The sequence below is a fragment of the Stomoxys calcitrans genome, chromosome 1 (genome assembly GCF_963082655.1).
Source record: "Stomoxys calcitrans chromosome 1, idStoCalc2.1, whole genome shotgun sequence".
NCBI classification, from domain to species: Eukaryota; Metazoa; Arthropoda; class Insecta; order Diptera; family Muscidae; genus Stomoxys; species Stomoxys calcitrans.
In genome coordinates, this window is record NC_081552.1 from 162,622,732 (window position 1) to 162,646,348 (window position 23,617).

At 36.4% G+C, this 23,617-nt stretch overlaps 1 protein-coding gene across 8 annotated transcripts in view; it reads right to left on the bottom strand.

Annotated features, from left to right (window-relative positions):
* Positions 1-23,617, bottom strand: part of LOC106093770 (nucleolin) — a 330,417-nt gene that overhangs the window by 108,093 nt on the left and 198,707 nt on the right. For 4 of the 8 annotated variants that reach the window (XM_059361444.1, XM_059361440.1, XM_059361458.1 and 1 more), the window contains one exon: positions 12,797-12,824. The exons of 3 other annotated variants lie outside the window; for them this stretch is intronic. The gene's annotated coding sequence lies outside the window, so the exon portion shown is untranslated. Of the gene's footprint in view, positions 1-882; positions 973-12,796; positions 12,825-23,617 lie in introns of those variants that run through there. One more of the 8 variants, XM_059361461.1, reaches the window with a different exon arrangement.

The following is a 23,617-nucleotide window of genomic DNA, read 5'->3' on the forward strand; positions in this document are numbered from 1 at the left end:
AAACAAATTTGTTAGTTACCATATCAGAACCAAACGGTTGTTTAAAAACAGTCTTGTGTATAATATAGGCATATAACGAACATTAAACCCAACCCCTTGACTTTGATGGGATTCGCAAAAGATCTGTTACGCGGTATACAAAATTTCGGATGGACTACAGTATATTTAATAATATAATTTTTTCTGTGTATAGCAATAGTTTAAACTTTGTACATTTGTGTTTATATGCCAATGCTATTGGAAATGGCTTCATTACCATCGATTATGATACATGTATCCTTGAGTATGATTAAAACTTTGTCGATTTGATTCTGATTAAGAACTTCTCTTTTCATTTCTTCGAATTTTTGCTCATGTAACTTGAGTCGTGTTAAAGGTAAGATATCACAAGCAGCTTGCATAGTGGGAAGTTTCTGCACGAAGTATTACAATAGCAAAACTTATTTCCAATATTAAAGATTTTGTTCGCTAAGAATTCCTTAAGGATTTTGTGGAAATACAATATATAATAGACTACAGCTAAAAAAAAATAATATTGAGGAAAATATAAAAGCTAAATTCCTGAAAGATCTTTATTTGTATGCTTTTTATTTAGTATATTTAGTTATGTTCATGTTCATCGTTTCATTAATTAGATTTCTAGGAGATTCTGAACAGTAACAAATATGAGCGAAAGAAATGTGTTCATAGACTAAGAAAGAAGTAAATTTTTCTATTAAATAGTGGTTATTTATGGAACAAAATTCGTGCTTTTTGACAAAAAATTTCAAAGACTTGCCGTTGTCGCTCGTTTGTGAGTTTCTCCATGATGAAATGGAAAGTTTACAGAGCACAATTGTCAACCAGTGCTATCATGCAGAAAAACAGGACATAAAAACTCACCCTAACGTGAATATCCATTGTCCAAGAGCCCATATTTGAACTTAACCTACCACTGATAAATACCAATATCTTCGCTCAGTGTTTAAAGACGCACGATAACAACGGACATTTCGCAGAAACGATTCGCAATTCTCCACTGATTTTGTTGGTAGAGGTATTCGAAGTTTGTACTTCCTTTCTTAGGACATTAAAATTGTAGATTTTCTTTCCGATGATTAATAATTCCGCTTGGCATTTGAAGTTGATATTCACTTTTAAATGTAATTTTTTACTTAGATCCAGGTTTTTGCCTTAATACTCAGAATTGAAAGTCTCGAAAATATTCGTATAAATTTTTACATGAATGCGTTACATGCGCAATAACTAAAAGAGGAAGGATGTGGCAATTCTGCAACAATGGATACAAATAATATATCTTCATTTGTTCTCTTGCAAAAAGTCAGGGTTGATTTGCCAGAATTTGTAATGACAAACATTTAAAGAAATTCAATCAAAACTTGACAAAATGTCGTTACTAAAAATAAATTTGAGTGCAAATTAAAATAAAACTTTTTTAATTATACGTATGTTAAATTGTCAAATTATTACAAACGTCAATGTCCCTTTCTGAATATAAGATGAGATGTTGCTGTCTGCCTTGTATGAACATCTAAAATAACAATGAAAATAACTGAAATTAATTAGTTATACTTTTTTATCTATGGTACACATAAACACACAACAGAAATTTTAAATGTTTGTCTAAACATTTTTGTACCGCACAATCAATATTAAAGTGACAACAGAACATAGATTTAGAAAAACAAATGAGCACTATACTATAGATCGAATTTGTCAAGTCATTTGCACGGTTATTTTCCTTAAGGGAATCAAAAGGATAAACCGACAAAATGTTATACAAAAGAGTTATATAAGGTTATGAACCGATTTGGACCATTTTTGGTACAGATGTTGGTGATTATAATTGATGTCAACTGAATGAATAGGAGTGGCACCCTTTAAAGGGCGAAGGCTAAAATAAAATCGAATGACCAGTTTATATGAGAATTACATATATCAGGTCTGAGACCGATTAGAGCGACACTTTGCACAGGACCTGCAAGAAGTCATTATGAAAAACTTCAGACATAACCGATAAGAATTGCGCTTCCAAGAATCTCAAGAGATTAATCGGTTTATGTGGGAGCTTTATCAGATTCTGCACCGAGCATTGAGCATGCTTGAAATGGATGTTGCAAGGAGCAGCAGAAGACTGCCAAATTTCATCCAAATATAAGAAGAATTGTGTCCTCTATAGGTTCAAAAAGACAAATCAGCAGGTCGGTTAACATGAGCTTTAACAGGAGCTTTAACTGAAAATTACCGCTTTGACCCATTTACAATTCCAAACGGCCAACATCACTAAGAAGTATTTGTGGAATAACATCCATGACCTTTGTTAAGTCGGATGCCACATTTCTTCTGTAAACGTAAATGACTGAATCAATCAAACCCATCAACTTCGCTGATATTTATTATCATAGTCAGATTAGTTGGAATCTCTCGTCTACGAGCGTTAAGTTTGGTCGGGCCGAATTCCATATACCCTTTACTATAAATCGCATTTGCAATTTTTTTGTACGGTTTTTATACCCACCACCATAGGATGGGGTTATACTAATCCTGTCATTCCGTTTGTAACACCTCGAAATATTCGTTTCGTGGTTCTGAGTCGATCTAGCTATGCCCGTTCGTCTGCCGAAATCACGACAGCGGTCGAACGCGTTAAGCTAGCCACTTGAAATAGAAATTTTGCGCAGATATTTAATATTGATGTAGGTCGTTGGGGGCTGCAAATGGACCACTATCGATTCAGATATAGCTCCCATGTAAACCGATCTCCCGATTTGCATCCTTGAAGCCCTGGAAGCCGTAGGTTTTGTCCGATTTGGATGAAATTTTGCATGTGGTGTTTTGTCATGACTTCCAACAACTGTGCCCTAGTGTCTTAGGCGTGAATTTTGTTATATTTCAAACATCACTCGTCGAATCATTTTTATATCCATCATCATAGTATGGGGATATACTTATCCGCTTGTAACACATCGAAATATTGATCGTTTGGGATTGCAAATGGGCTACATCGGCTTAGATTTGGATATAGCTTCCATATAAACCGATCTCCCGATTTGATATATTTAGCCCTTAGAGGTGCAGTCCGATTAATATTTAACCTCAGTGATAAGGGGCCTCCTTTTTTATGACGAGTCCGAACGGCGTCCCGCATATCGACACAACATGGTAGAGAAGTTTAAAAATGGCAGTATACCTCACAAATGCAGCCAGCATTAGTAAGGGGATATCCAGCATTAGTAAGGGGATATATGTTCGCGCCGGGATTTCACCCCATGCGATCGGCATCATAGGCGGACATGTGTCAGGATCGCCTGGAAGCCACAATTTTTGTCCGATTTTGGCGGTGTTCCGATAATACTTCCAAAAATTGTGCTAAGTGCGGTTCGAACAGGTCTTTATCATAATGTAGCTCCCATATAAACCGATCTCTCGATTGTCCTTGTCTGGTTTCTAGAAGCTTTCATTTTTGCCTAGTTTGGCAGACATTTGGGACGTAGAGTAAAATAATGCCTTTTCACCAATTTCATTCTGTGTCAATTTTATACTGAATCCATGGTGGTGGGTATTAAAGTTTCGGCCCGGCATGTTTTTACTTGTTTTGGACTACCGCCATGTCGTTTGGCAACACTAACACCTATATATATATATATATATAATGATTTATGGTGAGATGTAAAGGGTGATTTTTTAAGGTGATATCTTTTTGGCAACACTGGTTTAAACAGCTCACGCACGCTTCGTGTTTTGTTTCATTGTCAAACATCTTAACAAACAAACAACGCTTGCAAATTATTGAATTTTATTATCAAAATGCGTGCTCTGTTAAGAAAGTTCATCGCACGCTTCTTTTATTTAGCGACGTAGCTCATTTTTGGCTCAATGGGTACGTAAGTAAGCAGAATTGTCTATTTTGGAGCGAAGCTCGGCCGGAAGCATTGCAAGAGCTACCAATGCATCCAGAAAAAGTCACAGTTTGGTGCGATTTATGGGCTGGTGGCATCATTGGACCGTACTTCTTCAAAGATGATGCGAATCGTAACGTTACTTTTTTTTCCCCAAAATTACATACATGACATGTGGTTTCAATAAGACAGTGCTACATACCACAGAGCACGCGTAATGGACTTATAGCCTCATTGAAAGGCGAGTTCGGTGAACATTTTATTTCACATTCGGGGCCGGTAAATTGGCCGCCTAGATCGTTCGATAGTCCAAAGTCGTTAAGCCTTTGCATAAGACTTCATGCGGTTTTTTGAATGTTGTGTTTTTTGTACCCTCCACCATAGGATGGGGGTATACCAATTTCGTCATTCTGTTTGTAATACCTCGAAATATGCGTCTAAGGCCCCATAAAGTATACATATACATATTCTTGATCGTCATGTCATTTTAAGTCGATCTAGCCAAAGCCGTCCGTCTGTCTGTCGAAAGCACGCTAACTTCCGAAGGAGTAAAGCTAGCCGCTTGAAATTTTGCACAAATACTTTTTATTAGTGTAGGTCAGTTGGTATTGTAAATGGACCAAATCGCTCCATGTTTTGATATAGCTGCCATATAAACCGATCTTAGGTCTTGACTTCTTGAGCCTCTAGAGGGCGCAACTCTTATCCGATTTTATTGAAATTTTGGACGTAGTGTTTTGGTAGCACTTCCAACAACTACGCTAAGTATGGTTTAAATCGGTCCATGTTTTGAAATTTTGCACGCAGTGGTTTGATATCACTTTCAACAACTGTTCTAAGTATGATTCAAATCGGTTCATAATCTGGTATAGCTGTCATATAAACCGATCTTGGATCTTGTATTCTTGAGCCAATAGAGCGCGCAATTCTCATCCGATTTGGCTGAAATTTTGCATGAGGTTTTGTTATGACTTCTAACAACAGTTCCAAATATGGTTTATATCGGTCCATAACCTGATATAGCTGCCATATAAACCGATCTGGGATCCTGACTTCCTGAACCTCTAGAGGGCGTAATTATTATTCGATTTGGCTGAAATTTTGTGCAACGGCTTCTCCTATGACTTTTAATATATATGTCATGGTCTGAATCGGTCTTCAGCCTGATACAGCTCCCCTATAAACCGATCTCCCTATTTTACTATTTGAGCCCCTAAAAGGCCCAATTCTTATTCGATTTCGCTGAAATTTTACACATAGACTTCTATTGTGGTCTCCAAGACTCAATTCAATCAGCATAGCAATTTTCTTCTTTTACCCTTTGTTTGTCTAAAAAGAGATACCGGGAAAGAACTCGCAAATGCGATCAATGCTGGAGGGTATATAAGATTCGGCCCGGCCAAACTTAGCACGCTTTTGCTTGTTTCTTTTTTTTTTTAAATTTCCTATAGCTCTTAAAAAATCATCATTTATAAACATTTTATTTACTTTGAAGTTTTTGACTTCGTCGACAACACGCAGCTTGAGGCCAACGTAGCGCAGAGGTTAGCATGACAGCATATGACCCTGAACGCCAGGGCTCAAACCCAGGCGAGAACATAAAGAAAAAAATTTTTCAACAGTGGTTATCCAAACCTAATGCTGCCGATATTTGTGAGGTACCATGCCATTTAAAAATTTCTCTCCAAAGAGGTGTCGAATTGCGGTATGCCGTTCGGACTCGGCTCAAAAAAGGAGGCCCCTTATCATTGAATCGGACAGCAGTCATCGATATGTGAAAAGTATAGTGGCCTTGTTCCTTGGTGGAATGTTCATGGGCAAATTTGTCCATGATTATCCAGTCAAATATAACGGAATCACACTTGTACGCTTGAACTCCTTAGCTTGGTTAGCTATCCTAGGTTAGCTGATTTGGCACAGTCAGTCCAACAATGTTCACATTTAAAAAGGACAACTATTTACATATATGCGTACAATATTATAGTATGTGTTATATGTGACATTTGCACTGGCTACGTTAATATTGCTTAACACTTATATTTGCTGTGGCATAGGGTCCTAGTTTAGTCCGAATTTACTTTTTTAATCGGGACTGTTGCCACTCTAAAAAACGATGCACATATATGTTTGAGTTGATTCCATAATTAAGTCTTGCCCTGCCTTCTTATAGAAGAATAACTTGATAATCTCACCATTCATATCTCCAATTGAGTTCAAAAGCAATAGAAAACTAAGAAAAATGGGATAGCAATTAACCAAAAAAGAGAATCAAAGGAAAATGATATAAACCAACTTTAAGTGCACTGACATTGACAGTGTTTACCACACTTATCGTTGTGGCATTCCAGTTATAGTATAGCAATTCATGTGTGTGGGTCTGTGAGCATGTTCTCAGATTAGCAAAAGCAACTGTGTAGTTGAAAGTATGTTGTATATGGTTGTGTATGTGTGTGTATATGGGCATGTGGGTGTATGTACCGTTAAACAATATCATTCTAATTTCAACACACACATTTACCGTTGTTTAACCAAGTAGTTCCCACAGCATGGGAGTTAAAACTTTAGATTTGGGTTACATAAGCATGACAGAAGCAGAGGAGATCCTTTGGGCTGCACGGTATGTGCGAGTATGCTCCTAATTTAGTAGATAAAATGAACATGGTTTTGAGAGAGTACAAACACATTTACACCACTGTTTGTTATGTTCGCTATTGCATTTTCAACGTAGTGAAGAGAAAAACCATGCTTTTTATGCACTACAACACTTAATAGCTTGTCTACTTTCCCATGAGTTTCGTTGTCGTTGGTGTGCTGTTTATGGCCTTCAGCATACAGTGTGGCCTTGATACTGATAGTACATATTATTCTAGGTTGGAAGCTTCGAATCGAATTCTTGGCCCAAAGTACAAGTTTTACAGGTTTTTTAAATAACATTAAATTAATGAACCGTCTGATCATTTATCGCATGTGAATGACTTCACTCTGATAAAAGCTTCAGCTTCAAAATAAGCAACCTTCTATTCGTCGATACCGAAGGTAAGTGACACCTCTACGTAGATACGGCTGAATACCTCACAATTGAAAGTGTATAAACATGGCTGATATTCTCGCAGAAATTTGAATTCAAGAGTTCAATGCCAAATGGCATGATCAACTTTTACAATGACGCAAAATATTCTTATATTCTAACGACCCAATACAGCATACTTAAAATACATAGCTAACGAATTTAAGATTTCTCAGCTCCTCGAAATTGTGAGGAGAAATTGTGTTGCGAAATCAAAAGTCAGCCCCTCAAAATGTTTACTGGGGTCATACTGTAATGTTTTGTGCAATGCTTTATTTTTAAATATATGATGTTTTTTCTTTTTGCTCTTTTTCCGTTTTAATAAAAGCAGGAAACAACACACACGATATTTGTTACATTAGAATTTCCCCGTTTTTTTCTTATTTTCATGAATTTATCTGCTAAAACGTTTTCTATCTTGGGATGTGAGCTCTCTTCGTTGATGTGTAGATGAAATTTTTGTGGGCTGCCTTTTCTAACGGCTTGTAAGACAGAAAAATGAGACTCCTGACTTGGTGTATAGGTTGATAGAAATTTTAGCGGTCTATGTTGACATAGATGGTAATGAAAAAATACATTAAAATGTGAAAACCAAGACCCATTCATATAAGTTAAGAGAACGGCAACAGATTTTAAAATATGTTACTTTTCATTTGATAGGTAAAACAAGCAAATCAAGTCGGAAGCACGCTAACTTCCGAAAGAGTAAAGCTAGCCGCTTGAAATTTTGCACAAATACTTCTTATTAGTGTAGGTCGGTTGGTATTGTAAATGGGCCATATCAGTCCATGTTTTGATATAGCTGCTATATAAACCGATCTTGGGTCTTGACTTCTTGAGCCTCTAGTGTGAGCAATTCTTATCCGATTGGAATGAAATTTTGCACGACGTGTTTTGTTATGATATCTAATAGCAGAGCAAATCTTTTCTTATATCCTTTTTTGCCTAAGAAAAGATGCCGGGAAAAGAACTCGACAAATGCAATCCATGGTGGAGGGTATATAGGAATCGGCCCGGCCCAACTTAGCACGCTTTTACTTGTTTTTATACCCTCCACCATAGGATGGGGGGTATACTAATTTCGTCATTCTGTTTGTAACTACTCGAAATATTCGTCTGAAACCCCATAAAGTGTATATATTCTTGATCGTCGCGAAATTTTATGTCGATCTAGCCATGTCCGTCCGTCTGTCCGTCCGTCCATCCGTCCGTCTGTCTGTCGAAAGCACGCTAACTTCCGAAGGAGTAGAGCTAGCCGCTTGAAATTTTGCACAAATACTTCTTATTAGTGTAGGTCGATTGGTATTGTAAATGGGCCATATCGGTCCATGTTTTAATATAGCTGCCATATAAACCGATCTTGGGTCTTGACTTCTTGAGCCTGAAGAGTGCGCAATTCTTATCCGATTTGAATGAAATTTTGCACGACGTGTTTTGTTATGATGTCCAACAACTGTGCCAAGTATGGTTCGAATCGGTCCATTACCTGATGTAGCTGCCATATAAACCGATCTTGGGTGTTGACTTCTTGAGCCTCTAGAGTGCGCAATTCTTATCCGATTGGAATGAAATTTTGCACGACATGTTTTACTATGATATCCAATAGTTGTGCCAAGTGTGGTTGAAATCGGTCAATAACCTGATATAGCTGCCATATAAACCGATCTTGGGTCTTGACTTCTTGAGCCTCTAGAGTGCGCAATTTGAATGAAATTTTGCACGACGTGTTTTGTTATGATGTCCAACAACTGTGCCAAGTATGGTTCGAATCGGTTCATTACCTGATGTAGCTGCCATATAAACCGATCTTGGGTGTTGACTTCTTGAGCCTCTAGAGTGCGCAATTCTTATCCGATTGGATTGATATTTTGCACGATGTGTTTCGTTATTATATCCAACAACTGTGTCAAGTATGGTTAAAATCGGTCCATAACCTGATATGGCTGCCATATAAACCGATCTTGGGACTTGACTTCTTGAGCCTCTAGAGTGCGCAATTCTTATCCGATTCAATGAAATTTTGCACGTAGTATTTTGTTATGATATCCAACAACTGTGACAAGTATGGTTCAAATCGGTTCATAATCTGATATAGCTGCCTATCTGGGATCTTGACGCAGAGAGGTCGCAATTATTATCCGATTTGCCTGAAATTGTGTACGACGGATTCTCTCATGACCATCAACATACGTGTTTATTATGGTCCGAATCGATCTATAGCCCGATACAGCTCCCATATAAATCGATGTCTCTATTTTACTTCTCGAGCTTGTTTTGAGCGCAATTCTTATTCGAATTGGCTGACATTTTACACAGGTCTCCAACATATAATTTAATTGTATTCCAAACCGGACCATATCTTTTCTTATATCCTTTTTTGCCTAAGAAGAGATGCCGGGAAAAGAACTCGACAAATGCGATCCATGGTGGTAAGATTCGGCCCGGCCGAACTTAGCACGCTTTTACTTGTTTTTGTTGTTTGGCTGACGTTACTTTATTATTTATGCCAAAGTGGGGAGAGAGTCGAGCTAATGTCAACAAGGGAATAAACATCATAAGAAATGAAGGATAGCCAGACAACAGACTTGATCACAGGTAAGACGTTTGTTAGCTTGGCGACCGCTAGTCATCAGTTTAATAGAGTTGATCTCTAAAGCAGGGTTGTCTCATCAGTTTTCGCATGGAATACTGTCAAATTCCGTTTTAAAAAAGTAAGCGAAAAAGAAGTACTCTTCTTACTATAAGAAGAGTACGATTTCGCTTAAACTAGGTATAGTGAGTTGTATTGGACTCCTTGGCATCTCTGTTAAATACGGCCCAGATAGGTTCAGTTTTAGATGTAGCTGCCATACATACCCATTTTCAGATTTAAGGTTTTAGACCCATTTCCAATCTCCAACAATCCACATCAAAGAAGTAAATGAAATTTTGTTAAAAAACTATATATTTGTACATGGAGTGTTGGTAACAATAACTAACAATTTGCCTACGACTTAATCTTTTCCGGTACGACTTAATCTTTTTCGTCCTTTTGATTATAAAAATTAAAATTGATTTTTAGGTTGCGGATTTCTTTGATATTCGTTTTCCTATGTTATCAGTTCTTATTTTATTCGTTTGTACCGAGGATTAAAAAGGGAAAATCTTTAATGTTCACAATATATGTGGCCCATATAGCAGAAGCATGTGTTCAAGTATACAAACATATTAATAGCTAAATATGTGTGGCACATTGTTATTAATCTTTGAGAGCATGTGGGCCCATGTTGTGGGTTAAAGTGAGCAATGGCATTGCTTATGTTGATGTTAGCGTCAAGAAGGATACGATTAAATTTTCTGCATTTCACCAATATAATAAAGTATTTGTTCCACGGCAAAACAACTAGGTCAACTGTACAAAGCAGCTTTAATTTAATACATACATACATACGGTTAATGCATGTAAGTGTGTGTGCGTGAGAAGGTGTGTTTGTGCTTTAGCCAACTTATCGTAACAGCAGTGGCAAAGGCTCTTTTCATGCTAAAGCTATTAGAGCAAACAAAATGTTCCAACAATACGGAAAGCCAAAAAACTACAGCGGAAAGTGCAAGTTTTGTGTGACCAAAAAAGGGCGTGCCGTCATATGCAGTCCTTGCTTTGCACTTCCACAGAACTTTGTGACGTCATAAGTTGCAAGCAATGCTGTTAAACTGAAGTGGCGAACAAAAGAAATTAAACTTTTCACTGACCAAACAGTTTCCTTACCACATACACAAACACGCACGCACACTTGGCCATTCGCAAGCAAAGGCGGTAAGGACATTATTATAAATGCATTCGTATGTATGTGGCTAAATGAAGATGCACGTGAAATGTGTGAAAGGGTGTGTGGCCAAGTGGTGTCCATCCTCAGCTCAGCAGCAAAGAAGCCAACATTAACTACAGCAAACGAGGTTGGTTGGCTCAATTTTCGCCACTGGAGCGCATCTTGGTGCTGACAATGATTGATTTAAAATGTCACCATTGGAATTGACACAGTCAAGGCAAGCAAGAGTAATGGAAATGAAAGAAAAGTATTCTTGAGAGGTCAGCAAATAAGTGTGATGGAAAAAACAGCATAATAAGCAATTAAAAAAAGTGTGGCGCGGGAGAATCAACTTCTTTAATGATTTATAATGAAGATCAAAAGCAGTGATGTTGAAGTGAAGATGATATTTTTTCAAACCAACATCGATACACGCTTCTAGGTGAAGCCCATAATAGTGCGCTTGATTGGAACTTAATATTTCTTCAAGACTTGTCTGTATGGTGACAGCCTGACAAATTCAGCATATGGAAAATAATTTTGAAAATACCTGTTAATTTTATTGAAAACATTATAGATGTTACTTGAATGATATGTAATAGAGGGAAAAAGCCAATACTAGAAATAGGAATATGTTTTGTAGACTGTGTGCTGTAAACTTTGACTCAGGATATTTAAATTGAAACAATTATAAGCGTACTAGGTTCGGCCGGGCCGAATCCTGGGAACCCACCACCAAGGATTCTGCTAAAATATGAGAGCTATATCTAGTTATAGACCGAATCGGATCGTACTTGGAGCAGTTATTGAGAGTCATAACAGGACACTATATGGAACATCTCAGCCAAATCGGATAAACCTTGCAGCTTGTAAGTGATCAAGAAGTCAAATAGAAAGTTCGGTTTGCATGAGAGCTACATCATGTTTTTGATCGATTTGAACCGTACTTTGCTCAGTTGTTGGAAGTCATAAGAGAATATGCAAATTGCAAAAGCAAATTTTGGTCATGAACATTCCACTGAGAAACAGGGGCAAAGTTCTCAATTGGACAGTTGTTGGAAGTTCTAACAGAACACTATGTCCAAATTTTCAGCCAAATAGGACGAAAGTTTGGGGTTCCATGGGCTCAAGAAGTCAAATCGGGAGATCGATTTATATGGGAGCTATATCAGGTTCTCGACCGAATTGGACTGTACTTAGCACAGTTGTTGGATGTTCTAACAGAACGGTATATATCTGAGCCGTTATAGCCCAATTGCAATTCCCAACGACCGACATCAATATAAAGTATCTGTGCAAAATTTCAAGCGGTTTTCGACAGACGGACGGATATGGCTAGTTCGAATCAGAATTACGAGACGATCAGTAGTATATATACTTTATGGGGTCCTATATTAATATATCGAGGTGTTACAAACGGAATGACTAGATTAGTATACCCCCATCCTGTGGTGGTGGGTGTAAAAAGTCATATGGTCGTAAGTTTATCATAACTTTTAACTAGACTACTCATAATAGACATATTACACAATGAGAGAATGTGTGGGTCTAATGTAATGTTGTCATCCAGCAGCTCAAGCAAATATTATGTCTTAACAAAGATAGGCATTAATAATTTCTTAGAAAGCCTCGATGTCATTATGTTAAATCCCTTAGAAAAGTGGAATAGATCAATCTCCTACTCTAAAACATTTTAGACTTTTCCAGTAAAAATGTGCATGTACAAATTTGAAGGAGAATAAGAACAGTTTTTACTCTCTTTTGCTATTTATTTAAATCAAACAGCTAGTTTTCATAAAACAGCTGTTCCATTTTGCATAGTTCTGCTGGGCAAAAAATCCAATGGAAAATTTGCAAGCTCTTAATTACAACGCTAACCAACTTTTTCTTGCTCTCATGTACTCTCCCGTTATTTTCTACTGGCAAATAAAGGAATAATTTGTGCAAATTTTGCAAACACATTATGTAAGTCTCCTGTGTTTTCAATAGATTTTCAAACGATTTAATGTTTATTGGATTTTTCTAAAACTTATTTCGGTACTCACGACTGTACAAACTTTGCGACTTCTTTACCTGAAAAGGGAAAAATTAAAACACACAATTAATAAAATTACGGTTAATCCTAAAATAAACTTTAGTGTAATAATTAGATTCTATTGAATTTATGGAAATAAATATTTTTGATCGTAAAAAAGGCGCCTCTCGGTCGGCAGCGGCGTGGAAAGGCGGATGGGAACGAACGAACGAGGAAAAAAAAACATTTTATAAAAGAATGAAGACTTTGGGTTACATATTTATTGGGAGTTTATACACAGAGCAATTCAGTATTTAAAATAGGAACGCATATAATCCAGTAATGCAGTTTTTCATTTAATTCATATAAAACATGCCCCTTATGCAAGTTTGTTTAATATAGTGCCACTCTATCCTTTTCTAACCATCCTTTCATGTTAAAGAATAACTGACACAAATTGTTACCAAGTTCATGCTATTGTAGTATAAATGTCAAACTAGAAATGACAGCTCCACGACACTTGTTTTTATCTGACAGTGAACTATATTAGCAAGTCACCAATAGCATTTACTTTTGAATTTATGTTATTTATTTAGCGCCCTATGACCGTTCTCCAATCGTTTTTATAGAGCGTGGCCTTAAACTAAATTCGACTTATTATCGACAAAAATTTAGAAGCCGCTTTGGAGCCACCCGAGACAAAAAAAAAATTCACGTACGCTCATGCAGGACTTTTTTATGTCAACACACGTGCATTCACGCTCGCGACTCAAGAAAAAATTGCGAATCACGACAGAAAAATATTTTTCCATGAATTTAATAATATTTTTTTTTTTTGCAAAAGTCGGCGAAAAGTAAAAGATAATAGTCGAAAAAGTAGTATACATCTTTTAGTAAGGAAAATGGCATAAAACATTATATTAGCATCCCTTGAACCCTTGACCAATGCCAGTACAATTTTTTTGTTTATTGGTTTAAATGGTAAGTTTTTATACCCTCCACCATAGGATGGGGGGTATACTAATTTCGTCATTCTGTTTGTAACTTTTCTTGATCGTCGCGACATTTTATGTCGATCTAGCCATGTCCGTCCGTCTCCAACATATAATTTAATTGTGGTCCAAACCGGACCATATCTTGATATCTTGATTTTCTTATATCCTTTTTTACCTAAGAAGAGATGCCGGGAAATGAACTCGACAAATGCGATCCATGATGGAGGGTATATAAGATTCGGCCCGGCCGAACTTAGCACGCTTCTACTTGTTTTTTTTTATTTTTTTTTTTTCGAAAAAATAAATTAATTATAGGAAACAATAAGTAGAGATAAAAGCCCGTGTTTTGAAATGGAAACAGAAACATTTGATTGCTGTTAAATTGCGCTCGCGAATCAATTAAAAATTTTAGCGACTTTTCCGAAAGCAGATTAGAATACCAACCCTAGGTCGTGTTTTTTTTTATGAGTTGTGATATCACGTGGTTCCTCATTTTCTCGTAAGTCGTGATTAGCGTTTTGTCATTTATAAACCAATTCTCACAAGATTTTGTGAGAGGGATTCTCTTATGAGTCTCGACGCTAGTGAACTTAATAGAAATCGGTTAAGTTTTAGTTATAGCTTCCATATATATGTATTGCCCGATTTTTACTTCTAGAGCGTTTGCAAGCGCAATTATTACCCGAACTTCTCACAACTTTGCACTATAGTTTCTTCTGCGACTTCCATAAAACGTTCTGATTTTGGTCGAAATCGGTTCAGATTTGGCTATAGCTCCCATATATATATTCGTCCGATTTGGAATAGCATTGATATAATTTGGTCATTTGTTAACCGATTCACACTCATATTGGCACAAAGAATTCCCTTATGACTCCCGGCATTGCTGTTGAATTTCATAGAAAATGGTTCAGATTAAGATATAGCCCCCACATATATTTATCATCCAATTTTCACTTTTGGATCCATTAGATCGGCGAATTTCTTAGCAGATTTTGTCTAACTTTTCACAATGCCTTTTTTATGACTTTTGCTATGTGTGCATATTTCGGTTGAAATCGTTTCAGATTTAAATAAAGCTCCCATATATTGGGTTGCCTAAAAAGTAATTGCGGATTTTTCAAAAGAAAGTAAATGCATTTTTAATAAAACTTAGAATGAACTTTAATCAAATATATAATTGCTATTTTGTTCGATAACCTTTTGTCATCTTCCTGGCAAATTTAGTATTCCACGCTCATAGAACTTCTGGCCTTTATCTGCAAAAAACTGAACCACGTGCGATTTTATAGCCTCATCATTGCCGAAAGTTTTACCATTTAAGGAGTTCTGCAAAGATCGAAATAAATGGTAGTCTGAGGTCTGGTGCAAGGTCAGGGCTAATGGTGGATGCATCAAAAGTTCCCAGCCAAGCTCACTCAGTTTTTGGCGAGTGACCAAAGATGTGTGCGGTCTAGCGTTGTCCTGGTGGAATATGACACCTTTACGATTGACCAATTCTGGTCGCTTCTCCTAGATGGCTGTATTCAATTTGTTCCTTGGAAGCAGCTCAAAATATGCCACACCCTTCCAATCCCACCAAACAGACAGCATAGCCTTCTTTTGGTGGATATCAGCCTTTGAAGTGGTTTGAGCTGGTTCACCATGTTTGGACCATGATCGTTTTCGACTAACGTTGTTGTAAACAATCCATTTTTCATCTCCAGTTATGATTCGTTTTAAAAACGGATCGAATTCATTGCGTTTAAGGTGCACATCACAAGCGTTGATTCGGTTTGTTAAATGAATTTCTTTCAATACATGTGGTACCCATATTAAAACCCAATATATATGTGTACGATTTTGACTAATATTCAATAACTTAGTAATTTATTAACCAATTCTCACAAAACTTGGCTCACGGTTTCTCTTATAACTCTTCGGTTGACTGATGAATTTCATAGAAATCTGTTCAGATTTTGCGATGACTTCAATATATATGCATCTCCCGATTTCCATTCTAAAGGCCTTTGCTATCGATCTTCTTAAAAATTTGCACAATGAATTACTTTATGGCTTCTACAATATGTATGGAGTTTGGTCGAAATTCTAGATAACAAATTTAACCAATTTTTAGTTTTGTGGTCTAAGCCTGCATACCCAAGGTGGTAAAGGGTATCAAAAGGTCGGCTTCGCCCGCCTTTAGCCCGTCTTTACTTGTTTTATATTAAACAAGTAAAAAGGCGTTAAGTTCGGCCGGGCCGAACTTTGGATACCCACCACCTCGCGTATATATGTAAACCACCTTCCATTAAAATCCGGTGAAGATTGCATACCTTATGTCCCATAGCAGTTATATAGAAATATGTTGCTGTTTGGACAAAATAGTAAAAAGTAGAAGTCATTGTTCAATTGTGTATAACAAAATATTGGTACTTTTAGTAGCTATATCTAAAAATAAACCGATCTGAACCATATACGACACAGATGTCGAAAAGCCTAACATAAGTCACTGTGTCAAATTTCAGTGAAATCGGATTATAAATGCCTCTTTTATGGGGCCAAGACTTTGAATCGAGAGATCGGTCTATATGGCAGCTATATCCAAATCTGCACCGATTTGAGTTAAGTTGCAGAAACATGACGAAGAGTCTAACACAACGCACTGTCCCAAATATCAGTGAAATCGGACAATAAATTAGCCTTTTATGGCACTAAAATCTAAAACCGAGAGATCGGTCTATATAGCAGCTATATCCAAATCTGGACTGATCTGTACCATATTGCAGAAGTATGTCAAGGGGCATAACTTAACTCACTGTCCCAAATTTCGGCGACATAGGGCAATAAATGCGCCTTTCATGGGCCCAAAACCTTAAATCTAGAGTTCGGTCTATATGGCAGATATATCCAAATCTGAACAGATCAGGGTCAAATTGACGAAAATTGTCGAAGGGCCTAACACAACTCACTGTCCCAAATTTCAGAAAAATCTGATAATAAATGTGGCTTTTATGGGCCTAAGACCCTAAATCGGAGGATCGGTCTATATGACAGCTATATTCAAATCTAGACCTATCTGAGCCAAATTAACGAAGGATGTCGAAGGGCCTAACACAACTCACTGTCCCAAATGTCAGCAAAATCGGGTGATAAATATGGGTTTTATGGGTCTAAGACCCTAAATCGGCGGATCGGTCTATATGGGGGCTATATCAAGATATAGTCCGACATAGCCCATCTTCGAACTTAACCTGCTTATGGACAAAAAAAAGAACCTGTGCAAAATTTCAGCTCAATATCTCTATTTTTAAAGACTGTAGCGTGATTTCAACAGACAGACGGACGGACATGTCTAGATCGTCTTAGATTTTTACGCTGATCAAGAATATATATACTTTATAGGGTCGGAAATGGATATTTCGATGTGTTGCAAACGGAATGACAAAATGAATATACCCCCATCCTTCGGTGGTGGGTATAAAAACTATACTAAGGAAAATAAATAAAAAAAATCCGTATCCTTACTTTAACTTACAGGAGAATAAAAATGGCAAATTTGAAAGTCGTTCGTCGTACCTGCACTATATGACAGCTGTAGTCAAATGTCGTCAGGTTTAGATCATACTCGCTACTAGACCGAAAGTTCGCGTATAAGGCTTTAGTCAGCAAGAATATTGAAGGGCAAAATAAAATTAGCTGAGCCAAATTTGACCCTACCAAGGGAACAAAAACGGCTTTTATGAGCCCAAGACCCTATATTGGGAGATCGGTATACATGGAGGCAAATTTATTCAGATCTTGACCATACTCAGTAGAGATATCGGGGTGCCTTACATAACTCGTTGTGCAAAATTTCATGGAAAAATTTTCGGGTATTTTCGGTAAATACGCCTTTTACGGGCACGAGGCCTTAAAACGACAGATCAGTCTTTATGGGAGCAATTCTCTTCCTATATATAAAAATCAATTTGTGTTTTTTTGTTTGTTTGTGTGTTCTTTATATATCAGAAACGGCCCTTTATGGGGCCAAGGCATTAAACAGAGTGATCGGTCTTATGACAGCTATAACCAAATCTGGACCGAAAGATTACGAGGGGCCTAACACAACTCACTGTCCTAGATTTTAGAGAAATCCGAGAAAAAAAGGGCCATTTATGAGCCGAAGATCTTAAATCGAGATATCGGACTATATATATCCAAATGCAAACCAATCTGTGTCACATTGAAAAAAGATGTAGAAGGGCCTAACACAACTCATTGTCCCAATTTTAAACGAAATCGGAAAAAATATGCGCCTGTTATAACCCAAGACCTTAAATCGAGAGATAGATCTATATGGCAACTATATCCAAATCTGGACCTATCCTTCGGTGGTGGGTATAAAAAGAATATACTTATACGTAAGCGTGACGTTAAATTTATTCATAAGTAAAAAAAAATAGTTAAAATCCCGAATAACATTTTCTATATCAAGAATGAGAGGTATTGTCAGTGTAAGAAAAAACTTTCTATTTACCACAAATTCTTGCATTAATTTATCGCAAAAAAAAACTTGTACTCTTATCGTTAATAAAATCCAACGTTTTTGCAGCAGAAAAGTTTATATTATATTTATATTATACATAGTCTCCGTCTGGCTTTTGTCTTTCTCTATTTGTTTGTGAATTGTCAGTTTTTGAACGAAAACCATATTAAAAATTTTATGTAGATGTATCGCTTATATTTCTATATTTATACACAATGCACGGGACACAATTCAAACATTATATTATAAATTGATGCATATTCTATTTTAATGACAACAGTTCCACCGTAACGCAGAAGTTAGCATGTCCGCCTACGACGCCGAACGCCTGGGTTCGAATCCTGGCGAGACCATCAGAAAAAATTTTCACCGGTGGATTTCCCCTCCTAATGCTGGCAACATTTGTGAGGTACTATGCCATGTAAAACTTCTCTCCAAAGAGTTGTCGCACTGTGGCATGGACTCGGCTATTAAAAGGAGGTCTCTTATCATTGAGTTTAAACTTGAATTTGACTGCACTCATTGATATGTGAGAAGTTTGCCCCTGTTCCTTAGTGGAATGTTAATGGGCAAAATTTGCAATTTGTAGTTCAATTTTTTGAGCCGATCCTAAATAATATACTGCAGAAGCCCACATTATATTATAAGCGACTTCAGTTAAATTTGCAATGATTTTTCTATGTTCTACCCTCGTACGTCACTTAGATCAACTAAGGATATACAACAAACTTCGTTTCCCACTTTTAGCAAATACTCTTTCAACATACTTACTATATGTATTTGTTAATAGGTATGTAAAAACTTATGTATAAGCCTATGTCTTCCCTATTTTCTCAAAGATATACTGCAATTTGATTGCGAAAACCAAAGCTACATTTTTGAAATAATGAATTTATTTTATCTACAATCCCTGTTAAATCTTTTCCATTCTTCACAAAACCTTTTACAAGTTTTTCAACAAACAATACTAAGTGTTCTAAAGGAAACACCATTGAAATAACTAATGTTTTCTGCCGCAAGCAGTAACTAACTATTGAAAGTTATGCAGAACGGAAAATGGGATGTAACAAATTCAACTACCCTAATGCATGGTTTAACTGAATTTGCAATACCCTTCAATTTATATCAGTCTGAATGAGGACTGGTTTCAACACCTCTATGGACTACACTAAATAAGAGAATTGTGGTTTCACTGATTCGTTTTTTGAGAGCAAGAAAGAATCAAGTTCAAGATTTAGCTACAATTTATACCGCTTTCTTTTCCCATATGAAATTTAAAGCTGATAGGATTGACCTCCTTCTGGTATTCGGCATCCCTGCAAAATGTTTATGAAAACTTCCTTTAGGAACTAATTAGTTATTACACCAGGCCATTGGTGCGGGTATATTTTGGTGGGTATTCAAAGTTATTTTCTTGAAAATTTCAAAACCAAATCATAGTTGTGGGCCATTTATTAGCGATTATGGCCCGTTCAGACTCGTTTATGAAACGAAAACGCCTTGAACAAAAATTAAATTTTGAGAAGTAAAATTTTTTAAGGGCTTAATTTTTCTATTATTTCTATGAAGGTCTACATCTAGATTATATTTTGTTTAAATTCAAATTAAACAGAAATCATGTTTAAAGGCATATATATGGTACAACATACATGTGTATGTTTACTGCAAACAGTAACATGGAACATAAATGTAGGGTGCTACATATCCTATGCAAAGATGGACTGAAATGGCAGCGCACCAAACAAACCGGTAAATAAAAACCCACTTCACTAATACAAAACAAGTCTTTATAAGTGATAATGGTTTTCATGCGATTTCTTAGCTTGAACTCAACTCAAATGCTAGAATTGTTGCACTTACGAATCTGCATTTTCTTTTGTTCGTTCTGGTTGAGTGTTCCTTTATGTAGAATTCTGTATGGCTTTATTTTCTTTTGGGGTGGCTGAAAGTGCAGCAAAACTTTACGCATAGATGCCTGGCATTCATTCGAACCAATAAAGAAATTGCGGTGTTTTCCAAGCAAAAGATGGCAGAACGTATGGACGGACGCACAGACAGACAGACAGACGCAGAGACACATATGCAGACATGCAGAAAGACTAGCTAAAAGACAGACAAATATTGAACAAGAAGAGCATTTATTTGCTGTGGTTTGGTTCTCGGCTCGGCAGTTTTTGCCGTTATAAAAGATGAGTATGCTTCTTTTGCATATTCAAGTATTTCATGCATTTGGGTAAATTAAAATGTTCTGGGTGATTTTTTTCTTGTTATATCTCAACCAAACTCAAAAATGCAAAAAGGGATTACTTCAAGAGAACAAGGATAAATATATGAAAAATGCGTTTCAAAGTACACATGCTGGAAGGCTGGTCGTCCATCATTTAAAGCTTGCAAATTCCTTACTTCACTGGGCAAAGAACATTTTATTGCAAGTAGTATCCTTGGGGTTTGAATGTTAACTTTATATTTCTAATATTTTTCATTTACTTGAAAGAAATTCAATTCTGAGTGAAAAGCTTGCTATATTAAAGATTTGCATTTTTTGTTTGAAAAAACATAAAATGGATTATTGCAATTTAAAAAAAAAAAAAAAAAAAAACAAATATTCGATATGTACAATAATATTTTCATAAAGCCTGCATTCTGCCAAAAATTTATAAAAACTAAATTTAGTTGAATGGCATAATTTTATTTTACATACTAAACTTTTGTCAAACCAGCAAAAATTAAATCTTCTGGGAACAAGGATAATTGAGGGACCCGTTTATATGGGAGCTATATTAGGTTATAGACTGATTTGGACCGTACTTGTCACAGTTATTGGAAGCCGTAACAGAACACCCCATGCAAAATTTCAATCATATCAATATTAAGTATCTATTATGATTTCGACAGACGGACGGACGGACATGGCTAAATCGAATCAGAATGTCGAGACGATCCAGAATATATATACTTTATGGCGTCGCAGATCAATATTTCGAGGTGTTACAAACGGAATAACTAGATAAATATACCCCCATCTTATGGTAGTGGGTGCATTTCTTAACAAAACCTGAAAAGCATTGGGGTTTCAGCATAGTGCAAAGGGGTTAGTTTTCATACAAGATATTGGACCAATATATTAGATTAGAAATATCATGGATGCAACCCAACATGTCATCATTCTTGAGGAAATTGTGCAACCATAAGCCTCCTGTGAAATTCCATTGTTTTGGGATTTCCAACAGATTAGTTGTCCCAAACACAATAGCAAAAAAAAACATAAGCCATAAAAATGTAACAAAGGGTAAATTTTTCATACGAAAGATGCCAACTTCTTGTAAATTGTGTTGGAAAGCGTTGTTTTGCTTTCATTTCTCATAAGGGACACGTAACCAAATATCAACTCTTTTCCATTGTTCCAAGTTGCTCCTGTTTCTATTATATCAATATAATTTTTTGACAAATTCGTTAAATGAGGTGCTATTTTTATACCCTCCACCACAGGGTGTAAACTAATTTCAACAAGTAAAAAGGCCTTAGGTTCGGCTGCTCCGAATTTTGGATACCCACCACCACGGGTATATATGTAAACCACTTTTCGTCATAATCCGGTGAAAAATGCATAATTTATGCTCTCATAGCAGTTATATGCAAATATGGTCCGATTTGGAGTGGTCTAATAGGTACAAGTCATTGTTGAATTTTGTAGAGCAAAATAATGGTCTTTTTGGTAGCCATATGCAAATACAGACAACTCTGAACCATATAGAACACGAATGTTGAAAAGCATAACATAGGATAGGTTAGGTAAGGTTGAAAAGAGGGTGCATATATTTATCTGCCCCATGACACTCAGACATACATCTAAGCCAATAATCGGCTTGTTTTGCGTTCGAAAAACTAAGAAGTAATACCGAAAAAAAATTTAAGTTAGGCATTCCGTGCTACTTATATAATCCTTAATTGTTTTCCATATCACTTCCCTACGTTGGTTCATGTCTGGTATCGTGTCCCCACCTAGGTACCGGTGTCTGTTAGCCGCGAAAGTCGGACAATGACATAGGATATGCTTCAACGTCTCACCATCTTTCCCACATGCCCTACACATGCCATCACTTGGCGCACCGCTTTTGCATAAGTGAGCTCATAGTCCTATGTGACCCGTTATGACAAAATATAGCCTCGTCGTCTCACATATAAGTCACTGTGTCAAATTTCGATGAAATCGGATTATAAATGCGCCTTTAATGGGGCCAGGACTTTAAATCAATAGATCGGTCTATATGGCAATTATAACCAAATCTGATACAATACTAATACAAATCACTGTTCCAAATTTCGGGGACAGCGGAAAATAAATGCGCCTTTTATGGACCCAAAACCTTAAATCGAGAGATCGCTCTATATGGCAGCTATATCCAAATCTGGATCAATCGGTGTCAAATTGAAAACGAATTTTAAGTGGCCTAACACAACTCATTGTTCCAAATTTCAGCAAAATCGGATAATAAATGTGGCTTTTATAGGCTTAAGGCCTTAAATCGACGGATTGATCTATATGGGGGCTATATCAAGATATTGTTCGATATAGCCCATCTTCGAACTTAACTTGCCTATGAACAAAAAAAGAATCTGTCCAAAGTTTCAGTACAATATCTCTATTTTTAAAGACTGTAGCGTGATTTCAACCGACAGACGGACAGACATGGCTAGATCGTCTTAGATTTTTACGCTGATCAAAAATATATATACTTTATCGGAAATGGATATTTCGATGTGTTACAAACGGAATGACAAAATTATATATATATATATATATATATATATATATATATATATATATATATATATATATATATATATATATATATATATATATATATATATATTTTTTTTTTTTTTTTTTTGTTCTTTTGATATTTGATATTCTTGTGAACAAGGTAGAGGCCTCATTTGTTGTCCGATTCTCGTAAAATTTTGTACAATTTACTTTTTTGTACCTTGATTCGATATTAGAATATCGAATACCGAAAGAACAGGAAACAAGTAAAAGCGTGCTAAGTTCGAATCTTGGGAACCCACCACCATGGATATTGCTAAAATATGGGAGCTATATCTGGTTATAAAGGGTGATTTTTTTGAGGTTAGGATTTTCATGCATTAGTATTTGACAGATCACGTGGGATTTCAGACATGGTGTCAAAGAGAAAGATGCTCAGTATGCTTTGACATTTCATCATGAATAGACTTACTAACGAGCAACGCTTGCAAATCATTGAATTTTATTACCAAAATCAGTGTTCGATTCGAAATGTGTTCATTCACCGTTCAGCGATGAGGCTCATTTCTGGTTGAATGGCTACGT